At 41.6% G+C, this 6,497-nt stretch overlaps 1 pseudogene across 1 annotated transcript; it reads left to right on the top strand.

Moving 5' to 3' along the window:
• Positions 1–213: 213 nt before the first annotated feature.
• Positions 214–5,018, top strand: LOC311134098 (elastase-1-like; annotated as a pseudogene). The gene is made up of 8 exons: positions 214–253; positions 1,883–1,980; positions 2,511–2,611; positions 2,784–2,917; positions 3,332–3,363; positions 3,931–4,073; positions 4,468–4,617; positions 4,977–5,018. The product of its transcript is annotated as an elastase-1-like (transcript).
• The last annotated feature ends 1,479 nt before the right edge of the window (positions 5,019–6,497 follow it).

Raw genomic sequence — 6,497 nt, 5'->3', positions numbered from 1 at the left:
AGCTGGAAGATTCCATCTTTGCTAATTCTCTGCTGATTCCAGGAATCATCCAACCGGGATTTCTGGAAAACTATGGCATTTTGGAAAAGTGAACAGAATTTTGCAACCCTAGATAGGTCAGGTGGGGTGTCCCGATTCCTTCAGAGTCCAGAGGGTATAAAACAGAGACAGGAATATTCCATCAGGACAGACTGACACTAACAGACTGAAAACATGCTGAGGTTCATCCCGTTGAGCGCTCTCGCAGCCCTGGGTGAGAACTGATCATCTCTATGCAAACTCTCTCTCGTTGAAACTCTCTCTCTCTCGTTTTGTCAGACTCAAAGTATTTATTCACTCTCTGATTGAGACTAATAGAATGTGTGATTTTCTGTGAGACACCATGTCCCCAGTCTTTAAAGTAACTGTCCAGTGAAAATCACACTTTTAAAAGTTCATATTCTGTTAACTTATACACAAATAATGTTGTTGACTAGTCCTATACTTGTATTGGTGGCCAAAGCATGAATTGGAGAAAAAGCACTTCAAAAACCAGACCGTTACAAAAATGCTAGCTATTTCCTCATAGAACATGATGTCCAGTTGGCTCATTGGCTGAGCTGGCCAATCAGCGATCAGCTTTTCAACGTACTTAATTGCCATTTGTTTTTTGGAAGGAAACTATTTCACTTATATTGTAATTAACCTCTATGGCAGGACTGCCCAACCCTATTCCTGGAGAGCTACTGTCCTGTTGGTTTTTGCTCCAACCCTAATCTAGCACACCTGATTCTAATAATTAGCAGGTTGATAAGATGAATCAGGTTAGTAACACCTGGGGTTGGAGCGAAAACCTACAGGAGGGTAGCTCTCCAGGAACACGGTTGGGCTGTCCTGCTCTACGGGACGGTTGTTGCTCAATATGCGATATGTGACTAGAATGGTGTTGTAAACAACAGCCAACTTTCCAGGACATAGACATGTCTTAAATGGGCAGAAAGCTTAAATTCTTGTTAATCTAACTGCAGTGTCCAATTTACAGTAGCTGTTACAGCTAAAAAAAAATGCCATGTTATTGTTTGAGGATAGTGCACAACAACAAAACACTTTTATTACGGCAACTGGTTTGGTACATTCACCTCTGAAGGTAAATAATCCTGCTCTGATTTGTCATCCTGAGGGTCCCAGTGATAAAATGTATTGTAGTTTTGTTTGAAAAATCAATTTTTTATATTCAAATGTAGGAACTGGGTTCTACAGTTTGACCTCTGACTCCACACCCACCCTACCTGGCCATCTAGATGTGTGAAGGTTAGTGTCTTTTCTGTAGGGAAGCTAATGATCCATCATTTATGACATTCCTGGGAGTGTGCAAACTAAAATTTTGTATTACCATAGCATTTTTGTATGTTCTCTATAGTTGTGCACTTGAAAACCAATTCGGCACATTTGGGAAAACTCCTTTTATTTTGGAGTGATGTAATTCTTCACTGGAACAGTCTGAAACGTTGCACACACACTGCTGCCATCTGGTGGACAACACCTAAATTACATATATAATCCTACATCAATGTCTGCCCTTTCTCTTGCATTTCAAAGATCATGCAAAAAAAAAAAAAAAAACACGTTGTTGTTTTGTTTGTATTATGTTTTACCAGATCTGAACATTTCACATTTCCACAAACTTCTAAGTGTTTCCTTTCAAATTATATCAAAAATATGCATATCCTTGCTTCAGGTCCTGAGCTACAGGCAGATGGATTTGGGTATGTCATTTTAGGCGAAAATTGAAAAAAAGGGTCCGATCCTTAAGAGGAAAGGTTATATTTCATAGAAATCTGGAAACACTGGACAGTTACTGTTTTCCTTTCTCTCTTTAAGTGTGTCTTTCCTCTATCCCCAGTGCTGGCTGAGAATTTGGTGCCCAGATACCCGGAAGATGGACCTGAGGAGAGAGTTGTGGGTGGCGAGGTTGCCCAGCCCAACTCCTGGCCCTGGCAGGTAAAACATTAGCCTTCTCCTAGTGTATCATAGCCTAGTGTCTCTTGTGACAGCCTAGCTGATTTGCATCTGGGTGTCAACCAGTGGAGACTGCTGAGGAGAGGACGGCTCATAATAATGGCTGGAACGGAGCAAATGGAATGGCATCAAACACCTGGAAACCATGTTTGATGTATTTGATACCATTCCACCTATTCCGCTCCAGCCATTACCATGAGCCTGTCCTCCCCAATTAAGGTGCCACCAACCTTCTGTGGTGACAACATTAGCCTGCTCCCAGATCTGTCTGTGCTTCAGCCAACTCCTCTGTGCCCGTGTGAGAGAGGAGTTGGCTAGAGGACTTACAGATCTGGGATCAGGCAAGGATTCAGCTGCAGCTGTTTGATTCATACTATGAAACTCATTTTTCACCTTTTGGTAAATCATTTTTGTTATAATCCTCTCCTCCTTCCGTCTATTGAACCTCTCTTCCTCTCTCTCTCCCCCACCTCTCTCTGCCCCCCCCCCCCCCCCCCCCACTCAGAACTCAGATCTCTCTCCAGTACAAGTCTGGCAGCTCCTACTACCACACCTGTGGTGGTACTCTGATCAAGAGGGGATGGGTCATGACTGCTGCTCACTGTGTGGACAGGTACGACAAAGGGAGACATAACATAGCGAAGATCTGAGTTGTTGGAATATCGCAAACGGATGTGGCAGTTTCACCGCAACGGATTCCAACACGCTATAAGGTCACTATAATATGTATGTCGTATAAGTTCCTAACTGACTTCCTAACTGACCAAGGTGTTGTGCGTCTACAGTCAGAGGACTTGGCGTGTGGTTCTGGGAGACCAGACAACCTGAACAGCAACAAGGGTAAGAACATGAGTGTCAGCCAGGTCCACATCCACACTGGGTGGAACTCCAACAACATCGCTGGAGGATACAGAACTTTGTTTATGATCAATTGGGGATTTTCTGCATGTTTTTTTTGTGTCATTTGTAAAAATCAAGATTCAAATTGAAACATGAGACATTCATTGATAACAATTTGAGTATAATAAGGATCAATACCTTGTGAACCTGTGCTATAACTAATTTTGTACATATTCTAACGAGACCATGTTGCAGCTTTATAAGATCTTTAAAAAAAAAAGTGATGCTGTATGTTTATAAAACAGTGATTGAAGGCGCTATATTTTGGAAATCCTCACAAGAATATGTTAGAGTTAAAGTGCATAAGTACAGAATAGAAAGGTAAAAGTGCAGATGTCTCCTGAGAAAGATTTATAACCTGAAGTGAAAATGATGCCTCGGGACGTATCCTTCTGTTCCTCAGGTAATGACATTGTGCTCCTCTATTCCTTAGATATGATATCGCCCTGCTCACATACAGATGCCGTATCTTAATTTGATCTTCCTGTTGTTGCAGAAATGTTCCTGCACGGCGGGAAATGCAACCTTGTAGTGTATTCAAGGTTTAAAAAGGCTTCTAAAGTTAGTAATTTCCACTTAAAAATGTCAGACTTGATTTGCCCTAACAAAAAAATTTATCAACCCCTATAAAAAAATGTCCATTAATTATAATCCACGTAACAATTCACATTTCCTGTTGCTGCAGGATTATTTTCCTGCTGTGTTAAACTGGCTCAAATTAAGATCCAACATCTGTACAGTCCCAGAGACTACCCATAACTAACCATAACCCTAAATATGACACACGGACTCATTTGGGTAATTTAAGCATTTAAGTGACGTGTAACTAATATGTGAACCAAGATTACATACAACTAAAATGGTTAAATGTCCCTACTTTGACATATATTCTAATGAAACCTTATTGAATTATTATATCATGTTCCTATTTTAATGGTCCCCTGTTCCTCCCTATCAGCTAAAGTGACAAATAACTACAATGGATAAATGTCACTCTTTTTGACGAACAACGTGTCCCTGTCCTCCCTATAGCCGGGGGTTCTCTGTCCAACAGCCTGAAGCAGGCTTGGCTGCCCAGCGTTGACCACCAGACCTGCTCCAGCTCTGGCTGGTGGGGATCTTCTGTCAAGTCCACCATGGTCTGTGCCGGTGGTGGAGCCAACTCTGGTTGCCAGGTAAGACTAGTGGGGGGGGGGGGGGGTGGAGGGAGATCGATCTGTTCAGAATTCGAGTTTGAGACCATGCTTCTGTCGTTCCAACACCTTAGCAATAACATCAAGAGATCCAAATCTTTTGTTGGGGTCATACTGGTGTGGAACTATGTTTGTAGCATTGCCTTAGGTCAGGTAGCGACAACGCTGTCTTCACTGATAGATCATGACAACACGTTAGAATGACGCCATCTGTTGGAAGACAATGATATTTGTAGATGAATTTGAGATATATTTATTTATCATTGGAATTTTGTAAAATATTTTTTAAAAGAAAAATGAACCATTGATGTCTCGTAAAGTGAGTCAGATAACTACAGTACAATGCCCTGATACAGATCTCTCCTCATCATTCTAGGGAGACTCTGGCGGCTCCCTGAACTGCCAGGTCAACGGTCAGTACTACGTCCACGGAGTGACCAGCTTCGTGTCCTCTTCTGGATTCAACGTCAACCGCAGGCCCACTGTCTTCACCCACGTGTCAGCCTACATCAGCTGGATGAACGGGGTAAGTACCTTAGGGCAGGAAAGGAAAAACTCCTGGCGCTATAAGTAGAACTGCTGAATATCACATTTCGCACACAGTTGATCTACGGCACCGCAGACACATAACTGTCAGTTTAGGTGACATGTGACTACGGTTAAATGCCACTATTTTGACATATTCTAATGAGACCATGTTGCACATGGATACAATCTTTGAAATAACAGTGTCTCTACACTAAATGTATGTTATTTTAGTTGACATACATGTATCCATATGTGAGTAAGCATCATTGTTTTGTACATTAACTTTTGTAAAATCTGTATCTCAAATGTGTTCTGAGTCTTCTCGGATCTAATGTCTCCTTTTCGTCCGTCTACAAGGAGGAAAAGGAGGACGGTCTTCGAGCGGACACTGTTTTCTAACGCACTGTTCTGGATTCATCACCAACTCTGCTCAACTGCATCAGCATTCTGCTCTGAAAGTTCAATAAACTGAAACTTTGAAGTAAACCTTTTCTTCTGTCTACTTAAATCCATCACATCATCCTCATCATCGTCACAAAGAATAGTTGTAAGTGCCGCATGAGTGAAAGAGGGAGGTGGGGGTGAGGGTGAGGGTGGGGGGTGGTGTAACGCCATCACATAGTCTTTGAGATCTCTGGAAAGTAGAGCCAAATAAACAACACTGCAATATGATCCAGACTGACAGCATATTAAAGAACGCTAAATTCTAGAGTAATTGCTTGTTCCAGTATTCACCTCCCTTGCTACATATTAGACTTTCTAACAGCACCCAATGGTGGTGACCATACAGAAGTGTTCTAAAGACCCCACCCAATGGGGTTCTAGAAACTGGTGATGACCATACAGAAGTGTTCTAAAGACCCCACCCAATGGGGTTCTATAAACTGGTGGTGACCATACAGAAGTGTTCTAAAGACCCCACCCAATGGGGTTCTATAAACTGGTGGTGACCATACAGAAGTGTTCTAAAGACCCCACCCAATGGGGTTCTATAAACTGGTGATGACCATACAGAAGTGTTCTAAAGACCCCACCCAATGGGGTTCTATAAACTGGTGATGACCATACAGAAGTGTTCTAAAGACCCCACCCAATGGGGTTCTATAAACTGGTGATGACCATACAGAAGTGTCCTGTAGATCCTGTAAGAGTCCTTCAGACAGACATCCCCATGTTTGGCCCAAGGCTGTCACCTTCCGTCAGTTCCCTCACACAATATTAATAGTTTGGCCTTCCTCCCTATGTGCCTCTCAAGGTTTGGTAACTAGGTTTAGTAACTATTGGATATTGGTACACTAATAGGGGTAACTTTCCCAAAATTCCCAGGTTTTCTAGAAATTCTGGTTGGATGATTCCGGATGTCATGCTTATTCCCACCTGATTGAGGAAATCTTGCAACCGATAGTTCTGGAAAACCTGGGAATTTTGGGAAAGTTACTCAAATTTTGCAACCCTATACAGTAATAAGAGTTTTTCAAGTTCCTTTGAGTAGTTCAAGGTCACAATCACAGAGTTCTAATATGTAATTCTATGTTTACCAACTGTCTGAACAGATCTCACTATACTCATCACATATTCTGCGGTTACTGTTTATTATCTATCCTGTTGCCTAATCACTTTATCCTTACCTATACAGTGCATTCTGAAAGTATTCAGACCGCTTGACTTTTTCCACTTTGTTACGTTACAGCCTTATTCTGAAATGGATAAAATATATACCCCTTAATGACAAAGTGAAAAAAGGGTTTTAGAAATGTTTGCAAATGTATAAAAAAAAAAAACAGACATACTTTATTTACATAAGTATTCAGACCCTTTGCTATGAGACTCAATATTGAGCTCAGGTGCATGCTGTTTCTATTGATCATCCTTGAGATG

This window comes from Coregonus lavaretus (assembly GCF_964263955.1).
Source record: "Coregonus lavaretus genome assembly, chromosome: 8".
NCBI classification, from domain to species: domain Eukaryota; kingdom Metazoa; phylum Chordata; class Actinopteri; order Salmoniformes; family Salmonidae; genus Coregonus; species Coregonus lavaretus.
The sequence above is the reverse complement of the archived record's forward strand: the minus strand, read 5'-3'. Positions and strand labels throughout refer to the sequence as shown.